General features: G+C 46.0%; 1 protein-coding gene across 5 annotated transcripts in view; it reads left to right on the forward strand.

Annotated features, from left to right (window-relative positions):
• The window catches only part of SHLD1 (shieldin complex subunit 1), a 78,222-nt gene that overhangs the window by 10,610 nt on the left and 40,185 nt on the right, over positions 1–27,427 (forward strand). The window contains exons 1-4 of one of the 5 annotated variants that reach the window (XM_054820648.1): positions 23,575–23,676; positions 24,028–24,108; positions 24,840–24,951; positions 25,553–25,626. The exons of 1 other annotated variant lie outside the window; for it this stretch is intronic. The gene's annotated coding sequence lies outside the window, so the exon portion shown is untranslated. Of the gene's footprint in view, positions 1–23,538; positions 23,677–24,027; positions 24,109–24,839; positions 24,952–25,552; positions 25,627–27,427 lie in introns of those variants that run through there. 3 more of the 5 variants (XM_054820645.1, XM_054820646.1, XM_054820647.1) reach the window with 3 other exon arrangements.

The raw sequence follows: 27,427 nt of genomic DNA on the forward strand, positions 1-27,427 counted from the left end.
ATGGTGTGCTGTGAAGATCCTTTCCATAAAGAGGCTCTGCCTCCCTCCCATGCTCTAGTGCCTTTTATTTTGCATCATGAACCCAGGTATCTTCTCCTGACAGCCCAGACTGTCACCTTTGTCATAACACCCACCGGTGCAAAGCACAGGCTGTCACGGGCTGCTCCAGCAGGTTCCCTTGCAGCAGCTACTCATGCTAATGTACAGCCTGCTCAAGCCCTGTGTACAATGCCTGGTAGGACAGACATGGTCTGTTCATGGTCGCTAACTCCTCAAATACAGCGTCTTCTACGAGGCTCCCAATGCAGATCCTAAAGACCCTTGCCACTTTGTCAATATTGTCCAAAACCAACGGATGGATTCAAAATGTACTAAGAAATGGGAAAATATAAACACACAGCCTAAGAATATAAACCTCAATCTTCTCAGGCAACTGGGCAAAAGAAATTAAGCATGGTTGTTTTTTTTTAAAAAAAAAAAGCAAAATTGGCACTAGCTGAGAAGACAGCAGGGAGAGTGACTTGCACAGAATAACACTGAGCTCCTGCCAAATCTTTATGCCCTGGGTGAAACTGTCACCTTTATTTGCTCAGTTACAGATAGGCTACAACCTCAGCCATAACTTTTTGGACAGTAGCTATATTTAAAAATAGAACCATGACTTTGCACTGAGAACAGTTTTGCTCATAAGCTCAGGAAGAGTGAAGACTTGTGACTCATGGCCATCTTGACTTCATTATCTGCTTATTTCTAAACATAAATTAATGGCTGTAGTATCATACTTTGTTTACTCTGCATCTTATCTCAGGGCTTCATCCTGCAGGCCTTAATTGTATTTTAATCCTTAGGACTGTTTGCACAATGGAGGAATATTCATGTGAGTAAAGTATTAACTGGAAAGCATGTGTACAAGTCCCCTACAAGTACTCCACTTGGCTGTCCCTAACTCAAGAAGTAATTTGTTATTTGCCAAAGGCCTGATCCAGCATCTGTATCCATCAATGAGTGTTGACTTCAGTATGCTTTAGTTTAGGCTTTAATACTGTGGTTTCCCATCCTCTGGGACTTGGTAATGACTTCCACATTGAATGCCTCTTTCCTGCAGGACAAGGGTTGGGAGTTACGGATCTTTTAGCATCCATATTACCAGTCATATAATGAGTCCTCCCACGTGATCCACAGTACAACCTAGAAACAATTAGTGAACACACAAGATATAAGGAAGTCATTTCCAAGGCAAATGTAATTCCTTCTTCATGAACACACCTGAGTTAGAAGAGGAAAAAGGAAAAAGCCCTTCCTGCTCAAACTGAGAACTTGGTTTACAGCTGAGCTTAGCTCAGGGCATGCAATGGGTGATACAGGCTCTGCTGCTTAGCCAGGAGCCAGATCTGAGTACGCACTAGTCCAGCTGAACCATGTAGTGGGACCAAGCCAGTGCCCAGCACATGGGAGCAGAGCTCGATACCTTTGCTCGGTGTTACTTGTAACAGTTGTACTCCTGGGAGACAGTATTTTGCACCTTGTGGAGAATGTGCTGGGTTTACAGAAGCATCCTGATGATGACTCGTTATCTCTAATTATCTCTAATCTAATGAGACTATAACTAACTATCTCTGGGTTTCTTCCTTTTGTTCTTCCCAGATCTGTTTTAGCCATATGTGTCTCAGATTAATAATTTTTGCTTTGATTTATTTTCCCTTTACTGAAAATAAGACACTTTTGGATTTTATTTAATCTTTTGTTTGTTTGTTTAGGAAATAAATGACGATTTATCTTACTGATCATTTGTGAATTCTTCATATAAAAGCAGATTTCTCCTCATCTCCAAAAACCAGGGCCCTCTGTGATTCTTGCCTTGGGCACACAGCTATTTAGAACCACCAAATCACTTTTGCAAACTGATGCCAAGGAATGCAGGACATTGATTATTGCCTTATGTTGTGGTTTTACCCCAGCCGGCAGCTGAGCACCACACAGCCGCTTGCTCACTCCACCCCATCAGGATGGGGGAGAGAATTGGAAAAGTTAAAGTGAGAAAACTCGTGGGTTGAGATAAAGACAGTTTAATAGGTAAAGCAAAAGCTGCACGCACAAGCAAAGCAAAGCAAGGAATTCATTCCCCACTTCCCACGGGCAGGCAGGTGTTCAGCCATCCCCAGGAAAGCAGGGATCCATCATGCATAACAGTTACTTGGGAAGACAAACACCATCACTCCGAATGCAGTCGCCCCCCGTTCCTCTTCCCCCAAGCTCCTTATAAACTGAGCATGATGTCATATGGTATGGAATATCCCTTTGGTCAGTTTGGGTCAGCTGTCCTGTCTGTGTCCCCTCCCAACTCCTTGTGCACCCCCAGCCATCCCTGCTGGCAGGGCAGTGCGAGAAGTAGAAAAGGCCTTGGCTCTGTGTAAGCACTGCTCAACAACAATAGGTCCATATAACAAAAATATCTTTATATTATCAACATTGTTTCCAGCACAAATCCAAAACATATCCTCATACTAGCTACTATGAAGAAAATTAACCCTCTCAGCTGAAACCAGAACACCTTATTATTGTTCATGGGCTGTATTTTGGTTGGCATTGCCCGATCTTGAAAAGTTAGCCATCTGAACAGGCAGAATAACCCACTGTTAAAGGAGGTTTTAGTTCAAACTCCTATTTCACAAGCAGGAATCTGAGGCACAAGGACATGAAATGACTACCAAGGGTCAAACCATCCCATCCTTTGACCATTCCTCAGCATTAGATCATCTTCCTCTCAGCTGGCAAAGTGGGGATTATTACAGTTGGAAGGGCACAGAAAGACATAATTTTAAAATTAGTGTTTTAGGTTAACTACAGTCTCGTAAGAATCTCTTCCTTTTCATAAACAGCTTCATCAGGGTGGTTGGGAGTCAGATCCTGTACCCAAATTTTGTGAAATGTTGACTCACCAGGCAAGCAGCTCTGTCTGAATCACTGCAAATCATTGAAGCAAACTATTATCTGGCAGCTGAGCAGCACATCCTTGTTTAGGTCACTCCATAGATAGGCGGTGGCTTATACACTCTAATAGTGGAGCCTCAAAGCCTTTTCTAGATCACTTCACAAAAAAACATATAAAATTCCTTCTCTGCAAATCACAGACTAATATTTTGATGGAAGCCTGAGGCAACTCCTTCCTGGGAGGCAGGAATTACATACCCTTGGGATCTGACTTCTCTGTAAAATGCAGCCCAATCCTAGGTGAGGAATAAATGTTTAGACCTTTCTGAATCCTATTAAAACCCCTTTTTGTTGAGGATATGTGAAATACCTCTTTTCTCTTTTTTCTGTGGGAACGTGTAAATAAGGCATGAACACCAAGGCTGCAAAGGGTTAATGAATTGCGGCCTAGCCTGTAGCACCTGATTTAGGTAGGGGAAGCAGAAAAGTTGCTACAAGAGAAGGGAGAGCCACATACAGCTCTCTTAAGCAGTTGATTAGCATTTGTAAATAGCCTTGGGTTTGGTGGAGGCTTTAGCCTCTTGCTGCTGGGATTGTGTCCTGAATAAGGGACTAATGGCTTTCAAAGATGAGACTGAAAGACTTAGGTGCTGAGTCCTGGGTGGTAGGGAAGGTAGGCTACTGACCTTCAGTTATCTATTTTATTTTAAATATTGCTGCTGTTCCCTTTCCCCTTGCTATATTGAATGTTCTACCATTTTAGTTCCTCAGTTTCTTCCCTGAATTGAGATGCTTCTGCTGCCTGCTTCTGTTCCCCTTCACCCTTCTGCACTGAGGGGTGGCTGAAGACCAAGGTTGTGCTGTGTGCCTGTGGTGGCCTTGGTGTGCAGTATGCCAGTGCTCTGCTGTGCTGCCAGACATCTTGCATCTCTTGGGGCATGTTTGATTTCCATCAGTTTCTTCTTCCCATCCTCTGGAGGCACAGGAGAAGAGGGCCTGGCCTTTTGTAGGGCACAGCTGATCCCTTCTCCTTGAGGCTGTGGACACTAAGCAGGGTTAGAACTCAGGTGGGTCAACATGCCTCAGCCATGTCTACAAAACAATGCTAGTTGTTCCGACAGCCAGTGGCTGCCCTCAGAGGAAGTGATGTGTCTGCACACAAAACATGGCCTTGTTGGGAACATTCACTTTTTAGGGAAGATTTTGTTGTGGCAACCACCCTCAGAACAAGACACCTCCCATCTGCCAAGTAGGTGAGCATGCTACTGAGATCTCTTCGCCATGGGATTGCTGATGTTCTACCTTACACATCCCATCTCTCCTCTTGGTTCCTGCCTGCATGTCTTGCACACTCCTCCTCCCCTCTCGAGAAAGGCACCCCATGAGCTCTGTCACTAAAACTGGGGAGTATTGAGTGGTGCATGCCTACATGGGGAGCAATGCTCTCCCCACCCCTTCTTCCATGAGTACTTCCCAAACACTGGATCTTTGCCCCATGATACTGGTTTGGGCTGAGTGATCTCTTTCAGCATGTCCTTGCACAAGATTTCTGTGAATATGGCTGAGCTAACCTGGTCCTTGAAAAAGACACGCTTCAGTCATGCTTCTTGTCTTTATTACAGGTTTTGAACTGCTGAGCTCAAAGAAATACTATCTCCCACCCCTCCCCTCCATGAAGGATGCAGAGGAACTGAATAGGCAGCTGCTAAGAGATTCCTGGCAGAGGATCTTGCCCTTGGCACCCTGACTCAAGGCACATGATTGCTTGGCTTTGTCTACACACACCCACTTGCGTGGATGCTACATGGTTTGTTTCCAAATACTGGTGACTCCAGCTGATAGGTGCCAAGTGTTCACAAGCATCCAGCAGGATGTTGTTGGTGACCTGCTTTGTGAAGAATGTCCCATTGGTGGTGCCAGCAACAAAGTCCTGGCATGACCAGGAGTCAAAAGGACAATGTAATAGTAGCCTCCAACCTCTTGAAGGGCAGTTGAAGAGATGACAGAGCGAAACTCTTCTCAGTGGTGGCAGATGGTGTAACAAGCAAAGGTCACAAATTGTGGCTTTGGAGGTTCAGGTTGGATGCTGGGGGAAAACTTTATCATGGGGAAGGTGTGCAGCCCTGGGACAGATCACCAGAGGGGTTGGGGGAACCTCCATCCTTGGAGGGAGTTCAAGTATCTAGACAAAGCCACAGCTGACTTGATTTAGCACTGGCAATCATCGTCTTTTAAGCAGGAGGTTGGAATAGAGACTTCCAGAGGTCCCTTCCAACCAAACACTCATATGATGACAATCATCTCACCTGTTGGCACGCACTGTGGGAAGACCTAGGGTGGAGCCTGTGGATTTGTGACTGCCAAGTCTGAGGAGCCCATGTCATGGGAAGAAGGAAGAACCCAAATGGCAGCAGATACCAGCTGGCTCCCAGGCAACTCGCATACTATTCCACCAGCAAGCAACCCCTCTGGCCTTTCTCTAGACACAGGGAAGCTGCAAGGACAGCTCTGGGCTCTGAAAACACCCCTTGCAATATGGGATGCACTAGAGCTATGAGCAGACAGACAAGATATTTGCCCATTTCTGATGCTGTCATGGGGGCAGGGGCAGGGTGAAAGAGCTAAAGAGCATCATGCCCAGTGAACCTGACTTTCTGTGCTAGTAAAAAATCAATGTGAAAGTCCAACTGTTGATTAAAGCTAATCTTACCTTCCCTGTCTATATCTTATGCAAGTCTGTCCAGTACCTATGCATGTGTACCTGCTTAAAGTTTAGGCTGACATGTAACATATTAACAATCTATCACTGGTGAAGGCTAATGACTGCAATAATTCAGAAGGTATATTACCTCCAGAAATTGAATACCATCCCTGGAGGTATATGACACATTATCTAGAGCCTATTCTGGGCTTAATTTTGTCCAAAACTTGTATTTAAATGCACTTTAAAAAAAAGCTATCATATAATATTACAGATTGCTAGTCTCCTTGGCATTCAGTACAATGAATCAGTGGTCAGTTATTTCTTGGCAGGGAAGTAAAATTACTGTCTTGAATCATATTTGAAATAAGTCAGCAGGTACAGCTTAAAAGTTTAATGGCCGAGACCATGTAAACAATATGTTATTTTACTTTTTTTTTTTCCTTTGGGGTGGGTGCACCAGGAAACATAGCTTAATTTAAAGTGTGTTAGGCCTTCAAAACCATGAAGGAAGGAACTGGAGCACTACAGAAGCATCATGTGTTGCTGGAAGGCAGTTGTATGCTAGTCCTTGGTTTTGGGAAGATGGAACCTTGTCTGTAATTTCAAAGGCTCACACAACACATTTTCAAGGTAAAATTTCAAAGGAATCCTGCATCTTTTAGTTACACAAGGGAACTGGATTGGTAACTGTTATTAGTGCTAATATAAAAATCCACTGCATTTCAGTTGATTCAGGGGCACCTAAATGTAACATTAGCAATAAACAGTCTCAAAATAATGAATTAGTATTCATACTTGTCCTTAATAAGGTAATGTTTTTCCTGCTGAGAGATAGTGCTAGATGACAGGAACAAAGAGCAGTCTCTGCATGGTGAGGTTTTGTCCCTCTGATCATACTCTGGGTAGGAAGGGCAAATTTGGGCAGCTGTTGGAATCAATTCACAGCCTTCATTGCAAGGGGTTTGCTGGAACCAGCGTTTGGATTGTGGAAGTCCATCCTTTGTTCACTTCTTAGCCCAAGATAAGTGTGCATCATCTAGAGCAGGCATCACTGCCTGTCACCAGGGACAGGTGGCACTGGTTTGGACCTGTCTGTGCTGCTTCAGCATGCAGTCCTTGGCCATTTTTGGGCAGAAGGAGCAGATTTGGCTATGCTCTGTTCCCTCCTGAAGGGTTTACCCTACAGTGACAGCTCAGCAACCTATCTTCTAAAGACTTGTCTGTTCAGTTGAACCCAAGGTGTTTGGTTTGGGTTTTTTCTTCTTTTGTTGCCTTCAGCAGTCTTTATGATCCACCTTCCTGCAGGCCATGTAGCATGGATATCCTGAGCCATGGTAAACATAGGGTGTAAGCAGAAATGCAGGGCTCAGTCAGGGCTGCCAAATCTGCAAAGCACAGAAGCCGCAGCCCCTCGGGGTTTGCCCACCAGCTATGGTCCAGCACAAGCACTCAGCTGGTGAGCGTTTAGAGATGCCAATGCTGCACTGAAGGGTGAGGTCATCCAAGTGGAGACCAGTGATGAGTGATGTTCCTCAGCGTTCAATATTGGGACCAGCACTGTTTAATATCTTTGTCAGTGTCCTGGTTTTGGCAGTGATAGATTTAATTTTCTTTCTGACAGCTAGTGTAGTGCTGTGTTTTGGATTTAGGATGAGAATAATGTTGATAGCACACTGATGTTTTTAGTTATTGCCAAGTAGTCAAGGACTTTTCAGCTTCTCATACTGCCCCAACAACAAGAAGGCGGGGGGCACCCAAGAAGCTGGGAGGGGACACAGCCAGGACAGCTGACCCAAACTGGCCAAAGGGACATTCCATACCATACAACGTCATGCTCCGTTTGTCAGCTGGGGTCCTGGCGCAGCAGCTGGGGGTCTTGCACAGCATCAACTTCAGATGGTGGGAAATTGTGCTGTTCATCACTTTTTTTGTATTTATTCTTATTACATTTATGTTTATATTTTATATTTATTTTTATATTTTATATTAAACTTTTTTTATCTCAACCCACGAGTTTTCTCACTTTCACTCTTCCGATTTTCTCCCCCATCCCGTCAGGGGAGAGGAGTGAGCAAGTGGCTGCATGGTGCTTAGTTGCCAGCTGGGGCTAAACCACAACAGTTAGTGACATGGACAGTGGGATCAAGTGCACCCTCAGCAAGTTTGCCAAAGACGCTAAGCTGTGTGCAGTTGACACGCTGGAGGGAAGGGATGCCATCCGCAGCGACCTTGACAGACTGGAGAGGTGAGCTCGTGCGAACTGCATGAAGTTCAACAAGGCCAAGTGTAAGGTCCTGCACGTGGGTCGGTGCAATCCCAAGCACAACTACAGGCTGGGAGGAGGATGGATTGAAAGCAGCCCTGAGAAGAAGGACTTGAGGGTATTGATTGATGAAAAGCTCACCATGAGCTGGCAGTGTGCGCTTGTAGCCGAGAAAGCCAACCATGTCCTGGGCTGCATCAAAAGAAGCATGACGAGCAGATTGAGGGAGGTGATTCTGCCCCTCTACTCCGCTCTTGTGAGACCCCACCTGGAGTACTGTGTCCAGCTCTGGGGGCCATGTAGGCTGTCCCATTGTCAAAGAACCCAAAGTTGTGGCATTGACACCAGCCATGGAGCCATGCATTTATGGAGCGTGGCCGCCTGTTCCTCCCAACATTGCTGCCTTCAACTGGAAGGAGGGAGGAGAATATTACCTGCACTCCCAAATCCTTCAGTGACTGTCCTAAGAGCGTGAAGTCCCTTTTGATCGCTTTTGTGGTGCGTGCCTCTGCTTCATCCCCACCCACATGGAGGAGCAGCAGTGGGTAATAGTCAGAGGGCTGTACCAGGCTGGGGAGTTTCCTAGCGATGCCCTCGACACGGGCCCCGGGGAAGCAGCAGACTTCTCTGAGAGGAGGGTCTGCCTTGCATATTGGGCCCTCTGTACCCTTCACATGGGAGTCCCCTACGACTATAACTCTCCTTTTCTTCTTTGTTGGGGTGGTCACGACCCGAGGCATGGGACTTTTGGGCCTAGGTGCTACCTCTGGAGTAGCTTGACTGTCATCCATATCCTTGCTCGAGCAGCCTTCCACAGCCAGAGCCTCGTACCTGTTGCACAGGGGTACATGGGAAGGTGAGGTGGGTGAGGAGGAGAAGGTTCGCCTGCCATGCCGAGCATGGACTTGTTTCCATTCACTCCCCTCTTTGAGGCTGCTGCCTTCTGCCTGGCAAGGGAAGGATACAGGGTCCCCTTCACTTTGGCTTTGGTCTGTTAGCTGTCCCTGTTTCTGCCTCAGTCCCCAGTACAAGAAAGACACTGAGCTGTTGGAGCGAGTCCAGAGGAGGGCCACAGAGATGATCAGAGAGCTGGAGCATCTGAGACAGACTGAGAGAGTCGGGGTTGTTCAGCCTGGAGAAAAGAAGGCTCTGGGGAGACCTTATTGCAGCCTTCCAGTACCTAAAGGGGGCCTACAGGAAAGATGGAGAGGGACTGTTTTACAAGGGCATGTAGTGATTGGACAAGGGGTAATGGTTTCAAGCTGAAGGAGAGTAGATTTAGATTAGATGTTAGGAAAAAATTCTTCACTGTGAGGGTGTTGAGGCACTGGAACAGGTTGCCCAGAGAAGTTGTGGATGCCTCCTCCCTGGAAGTGTTCAAGGTCAGGTTGGATGGGGCTTTGGGCAACCTGGTCTAGTGGAAGGTGTCCCTGCCCATGGCAGGGGGGTTGGAACTAGATGGTCCTTAAGGTCCCTTCCAACCCAAACCATTCTATGATTCTAAGATGCTGGAGATGGTCAAATAGTTCCCCAGTGCCAAACAGCTTCTTCCCCCAAAGCTGGTTCTTCCACCCCTCTAACCCCATGTGCCACCTCTGGTGCTCCACAGTGAACTGATTTAGCTGGCACAAACCCAACCTGCTGTAGGGGGGAGAAAAGCCACACTGGTGGACCTACACACTGAATTGGCTCAACCAAGGTGCTTGGGGAACACTGCCGTGGATGCAAGGAACAGGGTGAGGCTGCTGGCTTTGGCAGCAGCCAGCTGAGAAATGGGCTCTGCAGTGTGAAATGGCACCTTACAGCCCTGGGACTGTGATGGAGGGGGCTAGGATGCAGCCATGAGTGCAGCAATCTCATCTAAGCCTGGGCTTTGACCTGCCCAAGACAAATGCGAGGGTACAGATCTCTGCCAGCATCTCTTGTTACCACTACCCCTGTTTAAAACTGGGACGGTTCTCCCACAGGGTCCATCCCCACGGTCTCTGTAGACCTTTAACTCCTTACGACTCAAATTTCCCTTCTGTGCTAAGCATGAATGGCGCAGAGACCAGCACCAGCCCTTGTATTGTAATACACACAGAGGGGAGGTGTATATACCCATATAAACTTCACAATAGCTCTCTCTGATGGGAGATCCCACCCACGAAGAAGCATTAGACCCGCTACTCGTTTAAAAATTTTAAAAGTCATATATTTTTCCCCCCCCTTGCCAGTTTTGATTGCAAATGACTTGGGCACTCAAGGAGACATCACTGTGTTATCTCCCTGTGGAGGGAATATCTTCCTTCTGCTGCCATTAGGGCTAAACTTTGCTTTGAGTGATGTGCTCCTACTAATAGAGGTGAGGGTCTCTTACACAGAAGCCCTTTTAAGGGGCATTAAGAGTTGTAAATAGAGCTTTTATTCATGTCTGAAGCCTTCTTTATACTGAAGCCCATGAATCATGCCAGCTGATGCCAGCTCAAGCTCTGATGGCCAATGATTTCAGTGCTCCACTTAAAGCTCTGCAGGGAAAGTCCCATAAATTTTTAACATTTATATCATTATCATCAGTTTTCACAAGATTTTAGAAGGATTTGATATTTATGTGTATACAGAGCATCTGTTCTGATCCAGTCACAGTTTTGGACTTCAGACGCTCTACTTTGGGCAGGATTTCTAAAGGGAACATTTTTCGCATCATCTCTCAGTACTAATAGGGAGTTCCCAGTTGGGATATTCCAGGGATACTTTGCATTTTTGTGCTGTTTCATGTCTGGTTTAGTTGCCTTTCAGTCCTCAGTAGTTCCTCGAGTTTGTGATTACAGTCTCATTTACCACCCTTTGCTATGGAAACTTGTATTAGTGCCAGGGAACTGCTAAGCAAATGCCAGTGCAGAGTTTAAGAGTGGGAGGGAAGCATCATGAGACACAATGCTTATGAGGGAAGTGGAAGGTGGAATTCCTTTCATGTGAAACAAAAAACCTGCATTAGTACTTTCATTATATCAAATTCCCACTCCACCCCACCCCCTGTCTGCTTCAGGTTCCTGTGGCTTTGCACTTTTGTTACCCAAAGTATTGAAATATTTGCTTAATTTATCCAAGAAATGAAGAGGTTCTCTAAAGGAATAATGAGGATATTGTAAAGGAAACAAAGCCTGCTTTGCAAATGCTTTCCTCTTCCTCAAAAATCGGTGAATGGGGACTAGAAGGGGGGCAGCAATGAAGGAAGGGAGTATGTATGTATTGCAAGAGCAATGATCTTGCAAGAATCATGTAGCTGTTCTAATTTCTGTGAAATGAAACATGCTGTGCTCTAAAATGACAAGATTTATTTCCTAACTATCGGAAATTGCTGTTATTTAGTAACTCCAGGTTACCCCGATGGTAAGTTCCTGTTAAATGATGTGAGTCATGAAAATTACAGCTCTGTGGAGATCTGGTTCTGGTGCCTAGCCCCTGTATCCCTGTGTGATACCCACCTCCTGAGCAGTCCTGGCTACCTGAAGTGACAGATTTACGGCAATACAGTACTGGTAGGAGGACTGGCTGTTTCAGAAAGCAGTTGTTTCTCAGACTCAGAGACAGATCCCACCAAAATTAAATATACCATTGCTCTAATGCTGATGTAAAAGGTCAAATGGAGATAAAAATACCTGCTTGGCACTTCTAAGACGTGCATGGTTTGGGCGTGACAGTTTTGCCATAGGAGGCACAACCACTTAATGCACTAGTGTGAGGGGCAGGCTAGCTTTCTCAACAATATAGTGACACTGGAAAAGAAAGTCATAGACTTTCACATGGACAAACTAGGAATTGGTTGATCTCTCCTAGCTTCAAGTGACTTGTGGTGCTGTGTGTATCAAAACTCCAGCTGAAGAAGTAAAGAAGTACTTCCCCCAGTAGGATAAATGGAGAAAGAAAAGTACAGTAGCTCTAGCAAGAAGAAATCACAGTACAAAAGTAAAAATGGATACTGTATAGGAACCATTCCAGCCCTTGCTTTTTGCATTGAAAACATGAAATCCCTATGCTTCAGCAGTGATTTGGAGGCCTAAGTGCAGCTACTTCAGTCTCTAAAGTTACCAGTGAGTTCCCTGTTGGTCTTCAAAAACACATGGCAAGTGTCTTGGCTTGTTTGCTTGTCCTGGTGCTGCTATTTGAAATGAACTCTTGGCTTGAATCTTTCAAGACTCGAGGCAAAAAATGCGATGAGCAGCACCAGCTCTCTGATCCTGAGCCCTGAGTAACCTGGGTCAGAAGAACAGGACTAGGTGGAGCTTCCGGGGTATAAGCAAGCCTTTTTTTCCCCCGCTTTGGTGTAGTTGGGAATAGTGTTTTTCATGCATCAGAAACCTTCCTCTATACTGTTTTTCCCTGAGACAATTAGCAAAAAGCTGCTAAGCTAACCTTTGTCAGGTTGAATATATATATAAATTATATATAGAAGTTCATCTACTCTAATAGCCACTTGAAAAGCTGCAAACTTTCCTCCAAAATATCTGCATTCCAAAAATTCAGCATTTCTTGTCAGCTCAGTCATCATTAGAGTTGTAAACATTTGACTTCGATCTTCTGGGTTGGGAAGCCTTGCAGTGCAAAGCCGCAGTGACTGGCAGCGTCGTTTGGTCTCTGTGCAACTTCCAGGCAGAATTGTGGTGCAGAAGGCTGCTGTCTTCTCCACCTAGAAAGGAGATTTGTGTGAAGCTGAGCGCTTGGGATCCAGCATGGTTGTCTCCATTAGGAGGAAAAACTGGTAGTAACAGCCCCATAGAGTTTTGTGGGTGTCCTGGTTTCAGCTGAGAGGGTTAATTTTCTTCATAGTAGCTAGTATGAGGATATGTTTTGGATTTGTGCTGGAAACAATGTTGATAATATAAAGATATTTTTGTTATATGGACCTATTGTTGTTGAGCAGTGCTTACACAGAGCCAAGGCCTTTTCTACTTCTCGCACTGCCCTGCCAGCAGGGATGGCTGGGGGTGCACAAGGAGTTGGGAGGGGACACAGACAGGACAGCTGACCCAAACTGACCAAAGGGATATTCCATACCATATGACGTCATGCTCAGTTTATAAGGAGCTTGGGGGAAGAGGAACGGGGGGCGACTGCATTCGGAGTGATGGTGTTTGTCTTCCCAAGTAACTGTTATGCATGATGGATCCCTGCTTTCCTGGGGATGGCTGAACACCTGCCTGCCTGTGGGAAGTGGGGAATGAATTCCTTGCTTTGCTTTGCTTGTGCGTGCAGCTTTTGCTTTACCTATTAAACTGTCTTTATCTCAACCCACGAGTTTTCTCACTTTAACTTTTCCAATTCTCTCCCCCATCCTGATGGGGTGGAGTGAGCAAGCGGCTGTGTGGTGCTCAGCTGCCAGCTGGGGTAAAACCACGACAGTGGGCTTGTAACAGCAACATTTCATGAACACAGGGATTTTCTTTGCTTAGGTAGCTGAGTAGCAGACAGATGTATCCTACTTCCTAGCTGTTTCTGATGCCTCTAAATACAAATACCTTCTGTTTATTATTGGAGAGGAGCTGTGGCTTGTCAGGTCCTGGAGCTGCCCTCCCTTGGTTTTGAAGACCTGATCAAAGCAGAGAGCGACAGCCAGCTCAGACTTCTCAGGTTTCAGGCTGCACTCATGGATCTGAGATTTTTTCCTCCAAGATTAGAAAAAAAAAAAGTGGTAACAATTAACAAACATTGGGCCTGTTGCTGCCTTGGGATCAGGGACTTGCTGACAGCTAATGGAAACTTGCTGCAAAAGAACATGCAAGCTTGTGTTACAGAGCACTTGAGATGCCCTCCTGGGCCAAACAAAGGGTGACAAACTCCTTCATTCCCAATCAGGTGATCCCTTACTAAAACCACAATGGTATCCATGTCTGGGTACACTTCTGTTTCCTTTTTTGTATAAAGAAGGGATGCAGAAATTCCCCAGGCTGAGGAGCAGAGCACTGCAGTTAGCCATGCTTCATCCAAGCCTTTGCTGTATGAGCTTGGCCATGGTGCAGAAGAAGTGCCCATGCAGAGGCAAGGCTGTGCAGAGCCAGGGACCCCCTTGCAGGGTCTTGTAGGGCCATACAAGTTGGGGGCGATGAGAATCTGGCACTGGCGACAGGAGGGAAAGTCAGTGTGAGTGGCTTGTGTGGTGCTGAGAAGAGGTGGCTGGCGCTGGGAGCAGGTGATGCTGGTCCAGCAGGTCACTGCAGCTGGTAGATTTCCATCAGCAAACTTGGATTTTTTTCGCAGGGGAATAAAGGATTCTCCCTGCTCCTCTCTACCCTGCTTTTTAGGGGGAAAAGTTGAAAGTTTGAAGTTACAGTTGAAGGTACAAGAGGAATATGAGCCTGTCTGTCAGTGTAACATAGCCCTGAGGTACATGCCAAATTCTACCTACTGCACTCTGGTTTAAAAAGTGCTGAAAGGCCAGGACTCACAGATTGCATCATCACCCTTGGAAAAGAGGTCTGCACCTGGGGAATCAGCTCTGTTCCCAGAGTAATGTGAGCCAGTGACTGAGTCACTACAGCTTTGATTTTTTTTTTAATTAATTTTTTCTTTTTCAATTAGAGGTCTCTGTTCCCATGCCTGCCCAGGCCTAACTCTGTCTGTGATCCAGTCAGTAGAATATAAACTGGTGTGATGTAACTGCAAATAAAACGGAGTGTTCAGTACTGAGAAATGTGAGCATCAAAAACCTCTAAGTAGGCATAGAGAGAGAAGCAATCTCTTAAAAATATCTAATTTAAAAATAAGATTAGGGAGGGAGGTCTCCTGAAAAGGAGTTAAGGGGCTTACACCTGGAGACTGAGGACAAAGAACAACACTCTATCTGCAATGTATCTTTGCTTTTAGGCAATAAATAAGCCTTAAGCCAGAGGGCAGGGCCTCTTCTGTATCTGTTCATATGCAGAGTCTAAGGCAGTCTTAGTCCAGTGCTTTTATTGGAGGAATTCAAGGCTGTCTCCAGCTGACTCAGGAACACGGTGTATGAAATTGTGCTCCAGCAGGGCAGAGGTCTTGTGAGGTTCATTTGCCTCAGCCCAGATCCAAAGCTTTTGTCTTCCTTCTCCCAAACTGCGTCAGCACTGAGAGTGGAAAAGCAGGCAGAGCAGCAGTGGATATGTGCCAGACCTGGAAGCTGCGTGGCTCTTCCTGCTCCAAACAGTCCCCTCCTGTCCAGGTATTACAGGATGGGCTCTCTGTAGTAACTGGAGGCCATGAGTAAATGCAGCTAGGACACCAAAAATACTAGCATAAAGCCAGCAACAGGGATCCAATCTCTTTAAAGAAAAAACACTGCTGGCTTAAATCTTTCAGTTGTAGTGGGGGCTTCTGGAGCTGTGAGGACTGAAGCTGGAGGTGTGATAGCCTGGTTTTCCTTCTGAGGTGGTCATGTAGATTTATTGCATGTCAGCATGTTGAATCAAAAAAAATTCACTCAATAGCCAATGTGACTATTAAGCAGGTATCCTTTATTGCAGCGCTGGGAGTCACACTGGAATATTTCCATGAACGTGTGTCTCAACGAGAAACAAATTGTACGTGATTTATGTTACAAAAGAGTTACATATTCATTAGGTTTCCAATAAATTTAATACATACTCATCATTATTCCTGGAACTCATGAATATATGCTAATGTCCTGATATGCCTGCGCAGTTTCTTTCTCAGGTGCTCGTCAGGGGTCATCCTCCTCAAATCTTCCTCTTTCTCCTCTTCTTCAGTGTACACAGTTGGGTGACCTTGTCTTCATTATCTCCTTTTTGCAAGCTCAGCAACCTTGTTATCCATCCTGCCCAGATGGTCCCAGGCTTGTTGGCATATTGGGCCCCCTTTATCATGATGCCTCAAACTTTGTGTCTTTTTTCTAGTTCATACCCAAGGACTGTTCCCTAATTTACGGCTTCTCTTATCCTGTTTCTACATTCCAACTATTTTACTAATTGTTTTCTTTCGTACCGGAGCATGAGACAGGTGAAGCCTGAGTTTGTGGGGCCTGACTCAAGTGTTGCCAAGTTATATATTCTGTTTTAAAACTGTTCTATGCTAATTAGTTTCCCTTATTCAATGTTTTCAGTGTTGGCGGCACTGGATCAGGGTAGCTCACGTGAACACTCGCAAGCAAGCTGAAGGCTGCCACAGACTGAGGGGAAGATCAGTTTATGCATTAATGTATCACTGTGCCAGGTTTAGCTTTGCTTGCCTCTCAGTCTCCGGGCTGGGGGACAATTTCCATTGTGCTTCTACTTTGCTGACAGCTGAGAAGAGGAAGGCCCAAAACCACTCTCTTACTGCTGAATAGCCCAAAGCAAAAAGGTAGCAGTGAAAAGAAGCCTCTCCTTTCCTCCTGGCATAACTGCTAGATCTCCCCAGGGAAACCAGCAGGACTTTGTGATCACTTCACAGCTCAGGAAAGAGCCCTGCCCTGCCCAGGTGGAGTACTAGAGAAGAGCTGGAAGCCAACAGCTCTCTGAGCATTTTCTTGCCACTTTCCGTCAGCAGCACATCTCTGCTGAGAGTTAGAGCTTAACAGCACCCCTTTCACATAGGGGCACTGATACATGCCTGGCTTTTACTGGGTTTTAGTCCTTTAGCTGTGACTCAGCCAGAGTGCAGGCACTAGAAGTGGACATTTCCTTAATGGACCTTAGCAGAGGGACAGACTTTAGCAGCCATAACCTCATAAAAAGAAATTGTGAGGAAAAGAGTAACTTCTCAAAAAAAAACCAACCCCAAACCAAAAAACCCAAAAGCCCCAACCCACCCCACCATAATGTATGGGGCAGATAAAAAGACTGTCATCTCAAATCAAGATACACTGAACAGGATCCAAATGGAGCCTCCATTTGAAGCTATAAAGATGCTCTCCTAGAATTGATGTGTGAAATTAATACCAAAGCCATTGTCAATCCTATGCCTTATGAATGAAAACTCAAAGTAAAATGATATGCTGACAACTGCAAAAACTAGTTAGAAGCTCCCTGAAGCAATACAGTGGAGAGAACTGCTGGGGAAGCAGAGAACGCGTGTGAGCAGGGTGATTTCCTTCCAGCACTCCATGCTCTCTGGCCTTCAGTTTTACTCTATTCATCATAATCCCACTTGCAGGGTGCAAGTCTTTTAGATGAAAGACATGACTCTTTATTTTGAGCCTGCCTTCTAGGAGAAAAAAAGTCCATGTCGATGTGCTCATCTCAAGTTACTTTTGAACTCTTTGATCAAATCTGATACATAGGTAATGATCTTGGAGCTGATGTGCTTGCTGTAACAAAAGTCTGTTACTAGACAGGGGAGAGACCCTAGCAGTGTAGAAAGTCAGCGGAGGTGGCTCAGCTCTTAAGCACTGGAGGACTTCTAGTGCAGAGAAGTGCATGAATACTGCAGTTGACACTTCTTGCTGGACCTCCATACTCATCAGGCACCAGAAAATCCAGGCGAGAAGCCAGACTTTATTTCCTATTCTCCTAGGACTATTTGCTTCAAGTGAGGCTGGAAGCATCTTTTGGAAATTCCCTAAAGGCCCAACAGCATGAGAGCATGACAAATCCTTGGTCGATATTTATGTGTGCATAGATGTATGTAGGTCCATCTGTAACAATTTCCATCCAGATCACAGGAGTACAAGAACTGGACACTCAAGACATATGCTCCCTGCTAGAATTAAAGGAGTCCAGTTGCTGGCTGGTGTGTATGGTGACTAAAAAGCTAAAGAGACTGTAGATCACTCAGTTCACAGGGTAGAAATTAGAATGAAAGGAGATAAACAGTAGAAGATAAACCAATGCTTAAAGGATTATTTTGCCCCAAAGGGAGACTGAGAGATGAGCCTAGATAAGACCTGTCCTGTTACTCGAAATGTCTCTGCTCTTTTTACATGCTGCTTTCATCATGGCTGTAAAGTGCAGGATTGCCACCCAGCAGCAGCTGTGTCACAGGCACAGGCAGAGCAATTAGGATGTACAAAATCACTGGGTAGCAGGAATGCAAGGGAAAAGCATGGGTGTGGATACTTAAGTAGAAATACATGACAAGAGGGGAAATCTGGAAGAAGGAAATACAACGCTAGTTAGGACAGACCCAAGTTGTGCTTAGGTGCAAAGTTATAGTGTATTTTGTGTCTATCCTTGACTCACCTAATGCTTTTGTTTTATGGTTAAGTGAATCGTGATGCAGAAAGACTCTCTGTAGGGAGGAAATGAGGCCCCACAGAGCCCTGCATCTGCATCCACTGTGCTAAAAGCTTAAGCAGAACAAGGATATTACTGTTAGCATCCTAAAAAACTTTCCTTCAAAGTGGTTTCAAGCAGCAGCAGATGCAAAGGGGGTAGCCCAAAAACAAAGAGAAGTAATATCAATCAGAGTGGCAGGAACCCTGCTTCTGCGCCCACTCCAGCAAAGGCTCTCAAAGCAGAGAGACAGGATTTGGTACAGGATTGTGCAAAAAAAATTTGGCTCCTGCTTGTGTTGTCCCAAATCTGGGTTCTTCACCCGGTGTGCAAAGAGACAATCAACACACAGAGTTGAGACATTTGTTTATTTCAATTCTGAGCAGGTGCTGGGCATCTAACAGCAGCTGACACTGAATGTGTGAAAAGTGCCTTTTTTTTATAGTAAGAAAACGTAGCTGATTGGTGTTCTTAAACTTCCTTATCCACCCTTCACCACCTTCATCATATATATGCATTTTACTTCATGGTTCAAACATTTGGGAAGGTGTCCTAATTAGCATGCTCATTATTCACAAAGGGGTGTGCATTTTAGTATTAAAATCAACACAGGTTAACTGAGGATACAGCACTATTCCAAGGCTACATATATTTTACATACACTTACAATAAAGAAAGAATACCTTGAAGGGTCTTATTCTTCTAAACTCTTAGTCCCTTGAGAGATCAGAATACTTTGTAAAACTCTATTGTCCTAAATCCTTGGTCCGTTCAGAGATCCTACCCTGGTTACTATGGTTTCAGAACATAGTATCAAGGATACTTGAGGTGGCATATACTTTGCACAGTCTTAACCCTTATTTTTCCTACATCACTTGTACTGGAATATCCCCAACATCCACATTTTCAAGCCTCTGCCACAGGAAACTACTTTTTGAAGAGAGAGCAAGTTTCTCCTGAAATCACAAAATTCAAAGACATGGTATTAATACATGAACTGGCTATCATGATTTCATGTTGAGTTTAGAAGTGGCACCTTGAAAAGTCAGACACTGCTGGCAGACCCACAGCAACAGAAGGGGAAAAAAAAAAAAAAAAAAAGTCGTCAATTTACTGGCATGTGGTACAGCAGAAATAACATTTGCTCTTTGAAACTTCCTGTACCTTAGGGTGTTGATTGTAGCAAACAAAAGACTTAACCTCCTAATTACTGAAGGAGGAAGCAAAAAGCATTACATGTCTTATGGCCAGGAAAGAGAAGGCCAAGAATTTTTCGGATGCCTGGCTGACCCACTTTTTGTAATGCAGACTGCTTGCTGTTTGTAACCTTAACCTGTCTTAGAGAAGTACAGTTACCAGTTATCAGAGTTCAGTCTATGGGGTTGGGGTAACTTGGTAGATGCCTACTTGACTATGCATGAAAAAGACAAGTAGGATAGTTTATTTGTTCACCTTAGCGTTAACCAGGAACCTGAATCAGCAGTAAGTGCTCTGTGATAGTTCAGTCCAAACTCTACAAGGTATCAGCCATGCAGTTATCACTGTTTGGAGAAAGTAATGACAAGAAGGGGCATTTCAGTTTAAATGGAACTGACCCATTAGAGGGAGGTTTGCTGGTTTGAATTACTGCCTTTGATGTGGCAAAACATGAAACACACAATGTGTGTTATGTGGTCCTGGAAATTTAACTGTGGCAAATCTGGAGGGACTAGTAATAACCTTCATCTGACCAGCTAACGCAGCTGGTTAAATCAATGAATTTTAGGGCAACCAAAATACAGCTGCATAAATCAATGAGTTTCAGGGCAACCAAACTCATTCTTGGGGGGGTTGCAAAGGTACGGCTTGGGGCTTTTTTCCAGGTAAGCAAGTATATTCCCCCAAGTATGGTAACCCAGGTCTGGCCTTGGTAGGAATTGGGATAGATAATATACCTTGACCAGGGAGCTTGGCGATTCTCCTTGTATGTCTGCTGTCATAATGCAGCTTTTATGTCTTTTGCCTCAGCAGCTGGGCTGCGCTTTTCATGCTTTACCATGGTGTGCACACAAAGGACCCAGCTATAGGTGAGGGGATGATGATCATGCAAAAAGTTACTTGAGAAAGCCAGATGTCTTACCTTTTGTGGGGTGGTGGAGCGGTGGAAAAGAGCTTTACTTCCAGCCTTCCTCTGCCTTTTGCTATTTACAGTACCACCAGCAAACCTCACTGGTCTGGAAGGAGTGGAGATGAGCTGCCTGTTGCAGTTTCTCATCTCGTGGGTTCGAAGAGCTGTTTCTCACGTTGGCTTGTCTGAAGCCTGAAAACACTCGTTCCTGGGGTAACTGCAAAAGGCTTTTCCAGAGCAAAGGCAACTAAAGCACTGTCTACAGGGCTTCAGAACTTCAGAACGGGAAGTACAGCCTGACCCTCCACCTGGTTTAGTGACAGTCTCTAGAGCTGGGAAGTAAAACACTTGCAAATAATAGATTTAAATATACTTATTGTAATAAGTAATTGGAGGTAATTTGGTGATCAAAATGGGTTAGATGAGAAAAAGCAATCTTTCTGCACCATGCTGCACCAGAGAACATCCTGTTTGGCGAGGCTTAACCAAAATGTTGCAAATTGCAGTGCTATGTTACTATGACAACTTGTATCTCTGTAACAAACTACCCAGACTTGGAGGAGCCACGATAACCGAAGAAGCAGAAAGGCGCGAAAATCAACCTATAAAGGGGGCTGCTTAGCTTGTTTGAATTTGCGAGCCCTTGGCGGAGCCGCGGCTCCCCGGCCGCCCAGCGCTGCTTTTGCTTTTCTACCTGGCGAGCCTTTGGTGGAGCTGCGACTCCCCGGCCGCCCAGCGCTGCTTTTGCTTTCCTACCTTAATAAATACAGATTGAATTTACTTTGGACTCTATTTGTCTCAATTCAGCTATAACACTTATATTCTTTCTTGCTTTCAGTTTTGAGGATAGTCCGTTGTGAGGAAGTGAACTTAAAACACTTAAGTATGCAGACTACAAACTTCAATCATTTCTATTAAACAACAGAACAATCTCTGTATAATTCAACAGTGAGAAAATCCACCTTTTTTGTGTCTCCTTAGCATTCCTTCTGCCCTGGGCACTTCCTGCTGAATAGAAGCTATTCAGCTGCTATTCTGTTTTCATGTACTAAATTCACTTCTAACTATTGTGAAAGGAGGAAGTGAGTAGACAGTGTGTTGCTCCCCTGCAGTGTGTCAGCAGGAAAGGACTGAAAAGACACGAACTTGCTAGTTCTGCTGTTTGTGAAGACAGGCGTGTTTTCTTCATCTTATGTATTAAGTTTTTAAGATGGTAAGTCAGCAGATACACATTAGCTTCAATGACATGTAATTGTACAGCTTAAGACTTTGGCCCTCAGACTGTCAACACTCTGAGACTGTCAACACTCTGAAAACTCACATTGCAACAGAGCTACAATAGTGAGAGAATGTATTTCCTTTTCCCCATGCATGACTCTCAGTAGTTTGATCTTTGGTAAATGTCAAGTGTGGGGTTTAATTCTGCATTTCCTGGCTCTCATGTACCTTCCACTTTAACCAACTTCAGACATGGCTGCTGGCGTAGTTTTATCATGTGCTAACACTAACACACTGATAAAAAGAAGGAGCACTTACAGACTTGCCCTAAATACTGTAGGGAAATGTAATCTTTTTGCTGATAATGCAGTCCATAAGGAATAAAGGTAAAAAGTGTAGATTACAGTGGCAGGGGGACAGGGGAGTGCACTGCTCTATCAGGAGGGTGCAGGACCTCTCCCTTGTGGTGAGGGAGAGAAGGGAAATGAAGGTAAGTTCAAAGATTTGATTGTCCACCTAATATGACAAATACAAAGTGGTACGCTGGAGATGTTTGTTAATAAGCACTATGGCTTCCTTGTCAGTTCTGCTTGCTGGAGCTCCTCGCTTTTCGAGGAGCCAGGACTACGTATCAGCTCCCATAGCTAAATAAAGCAGATCTGCTGATGTTTTGCATTCCCCAGCTAAGCTCCAGCCCCACTCCCTGCAAGGAAATGAAACGCTGGGGTCCTGTCTTCCAGCTCATAGAAAAGGTACCATCCCACTCCCTAGAGGGAAGGGTGGTTCTTGGGGGACACGCAGTAAGTTGCAAGAGGTAGCCTGGCACTAGAGCAGTGTCTGGGTTTAGTTACAGCCCAGGAGATAGCTAGGTTTGCATCTGTACTTGTGCGGTGACCCCAAAAGCCCAGGCCTGGCTCAAGGGAGGCTGTAAGTGCAAGGCAGAGTCTCAGCTGCTGTGCCTGAAAAGCAGACTCAAAGCCTCTCCCTGTGGGAACCTTCCCACACCTGGGAAAAAAACAAAGCCCTTTTGGCAGCCATGGGACTTCAAATTTATTTTCTTCCTTTTACCGACTTCATTCTAAACACATCAGTTTGCCACCAGTAACTTCACAGGCCAAAGGCTCTTGGAAAAAACTACTAGCTTCTTCCCAGCCTTACTGGCAGCGTGCATGCCAAGAAGTGCAGCCAGCTCTCCCCTGGCAGCACTTCTCCCCTGCAGGCCGGCCAGCAGCTTTCCTCCCCGACTGCCTGCCCAAACAAAAAAAGGGGCTGCTCCCTGACCTCTGCTGGCAGCAGTGTCCTAGGGTGTCTGGCTGTGCCACACATGCTCTGTCAGGCAGCACTGCGATATATTCTATTTGCTGGGAAAGCATCCAGCATGTGTTCGGGACCACTCACTGCACCCCTGCTAAGAGGGTCAGGATGTCTGTGTTGCTCCCCCATGACTGCCACTGGGGTCCTTGTCACCACACCTGTCGTGGCTGTTGCAGCATGTGACAATCATCCCATGTGCCCAAGTAATGAGTACGCCCCAAATTCAGCGTGGTTCAGATCCTATTTCCCAGCAGGGACTGCAATGCTTCCACTGTGCTGTCTGCTAAACTCCTTGGTGCCACGTGACCGAGCCTGGACACCCTTGATGCACAGCAGCTGACTGGCCTCCTGTTTCCTTGACCTCCATACAAATTACTGTACACGAGCTCTGTAAGCCCTAGGAGAAAGACTCACAGCCTACCCAACCTGCTAATGTCCCGAGTGAGAACTGTGTGTTTTTCCTCTGGGCATCGCTATGATGTTCCCAGCCCACGGACCCAGCACAGCCCTGCGCTCACCATTCCTCAGGGCTTTTCCAGGCAGTGCCTTGGGTCGGGGCTTGTACAGTGGTGGTGTAAAATGACCAAGTCCTTTGCAGGACGAGACAAAAACCCTTGTGGGATGGTGGTACCAAAACCTCTCCCCTCTGAAGAGAATTAAAACAGCGTTAACTGTGGTTTAAAACTTGTCAGGGAACGGCTTTGCTATCTCCTTCTCCGCCCCCCGTATGTATTTTTCTCCTCTTTTCTCTTTCTCCTCACACAAAGCCTGCTCGCAGCCTCGCGGTGCGCCCCGCCTCAGCCGCCCACAGGGCTGGACCTGCCGTCTGCGCAGACGCTCTCAGCGGACCGGGGGTGTCGTAGGGAGGCGCCGCGTCTGCCGTTGCCATCCGGGTTTGCGTCAGCTTGGGTTTCGCCGCCTTCCCGCCCCGCAGCGCCGCGCCTGAGGCCCTTCTGACCGCGCCTGCCTGCAGCCGAGATAGGTCTGCCCGCTTCACCTCGCCCTTTGCCTACATGGCGGCCGGCGGCCGTCGTCTCCCGCCCGGTAGCGGGGACTGGGGGGGTGAGGCCAGGCTCGACCCGGGACGACCCTGGCGTGCTTTTGGCTTTCCCCTTATTCCACTTTGCGATGTTTTGCTGTCCGTGGGATTCTGCAGCCTGCTTTTCTCCTCAGGAAGCATAGAGGCGGGGCGAGATGGCAGCCGTGGCGGGGGTTCTGGCTTTGGGGAGGCCTGGCTCATCACACCAGGCCTGTGGGGAGCTGTCTGGTGTTGCTTTTGTTTCCCTTCACTGCCAGGGGAGCAGTTGTTGAAGTAACACGTGTCTACCTGCAGGAAAGGGGGAAAGAACCGATGTTGAGAGGAAGAGGACCCCCTCTCCTAATGCCCCCCTAAACCAGCTAAGCAGGGCAGCCGGTAAGGCCTGTGCCTTGCACTCACCAACATGCCCCATTGCACCTCCTGTGGTGTGCCGTCAACCCAGCGTGTTTGTGCAGGACTGGCTGCGTGTATTTGTCTGGGAAGTTCCTGGTTCAGCACAGTGCCACTGATCAAGGGTGGCCTGGAGGAAAATCTAGTTTCTTCTGTCCTGGTTGCTCACTGAAAATAATGAGCTAATGGCAGAGGGTGGGAAACAGGATTTGGGTTTCATGGGCCTGTGGCTTGCTCTGCCGGCTGGGTTACGTGGCTGCCTTAAAACACATTTCCTGGTTGAGGTTTGACGCAGCGCAGGCTATCAGTGGTGGCGTCAAAGCACTGCTAGATAAACCTTTTGGGAAAATACCTGCTCCTTCAGAAGAGGGAGGGGAGGATGTCAGCTGTAATTGCTGGGTTGACGGCACACCACAGGAGGTGCAATGGGGCACATTGGTGGCTTCTTATAAAGAAAATCTTGGCTTTATTTCTAGAGCGTACCAACCATTTTCCAGGAGATCTCCATTGCTGTCAAAAAGATTAAAGGGCATTACTAGATGTGCTGTTTCTGATTCCTAGAAAAAACTTTTCTCTGTGCCAGGCCTGACAAACAGTGGTATATGTGATGACTGACTGTAGACATCAGTAGACATATGTGCTTTGAAAGGTCACACTGTCCGTCAGCCTGATCAGCTGATGCAAAGCATGTAACCAACCTGTTTGTTTCATTCCAGTGAGCTGGGATTGACAAACCATGAAGGAAGGAGGGGATCCTGAAGTAGTGACAGACTGTTTGCTCCCGGATCCTGTCCAAGGGCACTAGCTCAGCATCAGTGCTGTTCCCAGGTATGGCACAGAGGTAATAGTATGACTCTTACATGTGCCTGAAGATCCAGGGCTGAGCTGAAGTCTTGCTTGTCCTCACAAACAAGTCTCTCCATCAGTTTTGGGAGCAGAACTGCTGTAGCCTTGACTTAACGCTACCTTATGTGGTCAAACTGCACTCTGAAATTGTTGCAGGACTAGAGGGAGCTGATCCAAGGGAAAACTTTTTTGTTGTTTTTTAAAAGGGTTGTTTTGGTTGTTTGTTCTTTTTTTTTAACCTGAACCTGATCATCAAATGGCTGCATGTTAGCTCTGTCATGGCAATACAAGGAAGGAGGCCGGCATAGGCAGCTGGCAGAGATGGCCAGGATTACAGCAGCCCATATCAATGACAGCCTTAAGATGCTGTGGTACCACATCAGCAGTTCCTCTTGCTATAGTCTCCCATTTTCCCTTGGAGGGGTAGGATTAGTTGGATTTTTGGTGTGGGTTTTTTTTTCCAGACCAAGGATTGAAATAGGCAGGTTTGTTCTCTAAAATATTCGTCTACTTAAAAAATAGCACAAATAATAAAAACAGTGTTTGAGGAAAGTTTCTCCTTCTCTATGTTCCTTATGCACAGATCATCTCTGTTTTGGGACATGAAGAGCAATGGAGGACAAGCTTCCCTCTGAAGTGACTGTCGGGGAGCAGAGGGTTGTGTACTTTGTTTTGCTTTTAACCTTCCACTCTGTTTTTCCTGGTAACTTTCTATGAATGCACTGACCTTGCTTGTCCCTCCAAGGCAACGCAGCTGGTCTCCTCCAGTATCACAGCCAACATCTCCACTCTGTTCATTAGCGAGTTAGCCAGCATTCTGCAAAGGTCAGAGGTGCATCATAGTTTACTCAACACAGAAGCACCTAATGAATGGTGTGGGTTTTTTTAAAAAAAATCTGCATTGGGGTATTCACTTCATTTTTCAGTACTAATCCCTTTTAGGCATTTCTTTGGCCCCTGTGGCTGTAACATTCCTCACTGACAATACTCCCGAGATAAGAGTGTGTTGCCCTCTTCATTTTATAGAAGAGGAAATAAATGTAAGCCTGCAGGGTCTCAAGCTATTGTATGACCACTGGATCTGGTTCCTCTGTCCTATCAGTCTACCAAAATAGCAGAAGGATACAGCTGGATGGAGGGGGGCAGCACAGATAGCCACAATCTGTGCTCTTTTTTTGCCTTTTTTTATTTTTAATTCACAAAACAGGTGAAGGAAGAAACTTGCACAAAATCTCCTGGAGTCTCTGTGAGAGCTGGGAATTAAATTCGCATTTTAGAAGAAACACTCTTGTTCTGTCCATGTTTTTTCCATGAAAAGCATCATCTGTTACTTGAGTGAGGGGAAAATACCGATGTCCGCTCACATTTACCCCGCTCAGTCTTGTCATCAGTGCTCAATGGGTGTTTACGTGAAGCTCGTGCCTGAAAGTCCTTCTGGCATAAGGCCTTGCAGTAAGGACTGGGTCAATTCCTCCTCTATTTGGTGTTGCTAGAGATGTGAGTGGGAGTACAACAGCGCTCTGCTCAGGGCCTTTACTGTTAGTGGAGAGTCTCAGCTGCCTCACAAGGGGTTGTGCAGAATGGCCAAAGGCTAGTGGCTGAGGTATTAGGTGGAAACAGGGTGTTTGGGGCTCTTGTGCATCTTTCCTTGCAAGTGTCTTCCCTTGAGGTCTAAAGACTCCCTCTTACTGTGTCAGTGCTAATCGTGCTTCAGCCCAAGGATTCCTACTTGCTCCCCTCCGTTTGTTGTTCTGTGAGCTCCTGCCCCACGAAATTTTTGCCTTTCACTCCTCTCCTGGCCCAGACACTTGTGTGGGTGTGCTTGGAGCTGCTGGAGTGGAATGCTTTAGTTTCATCCTCTCCAAAAGAATTGCCTATCTGCTGTGGCCATTGGTGTGGAGCTGGATGGCATCTGCCCTGCCCTGCTCTCCACCTAGCTATGGACTCCTGCCCTCTGCACTGGTGGACTGGTTCAGGGCCCTCGAGAAGTGTGTTGGGATGTGGGGATGCTTCAACCACAGTTTTCCAAAGTGGTGTGCGCAGGGTATGCAACACAGCTGCCCTCCCCCAGGAAATCCTTGCTATTCCTGTGGGGTTGAGACTATCAAGTTTTAAGATGTTCTTTCCTTCTGCTAGTGAGCATGATGAATTTAATGAACCAGGAAGGATAGGTTTAACCTGTGACATCTGGAAGCATCAGTGGTAAGGGGAAGGGACCCTGAAGAACATTTTTCATTTAAATTCTAATATACCTTGAAGTGAATATACTCCATAGCTTTCTAGTTTTGAGGCCTGAATGTGTGCTTCTGGGAAGCCTCTAGAAAAGCCAGATTTGTTGTGGACCCCTAGTTATCCTACTTAGGGCTGAGGGCTGTTGTCCATTGGTTTTGCTGTCGTTCTTCATTTACATCTTTAAATTTGCTCTTGTTTTCTTAAGTACCAATATGCTAGAATAGCT

Source organism: Grus americana, chromosome 3 (assembly GCF_028858705.1).
Source record: "Grus americana isolate bGruAme1 chromosome 3, bGruAme1.mat, whole genome shotgun sequence".
NCBI classification, from domain to species: domain Eukaryota; kingdom Metazoa; phylum Chordata; class Aves; order Gruiformes; family Gruidae; genus Grus; species Grus americana.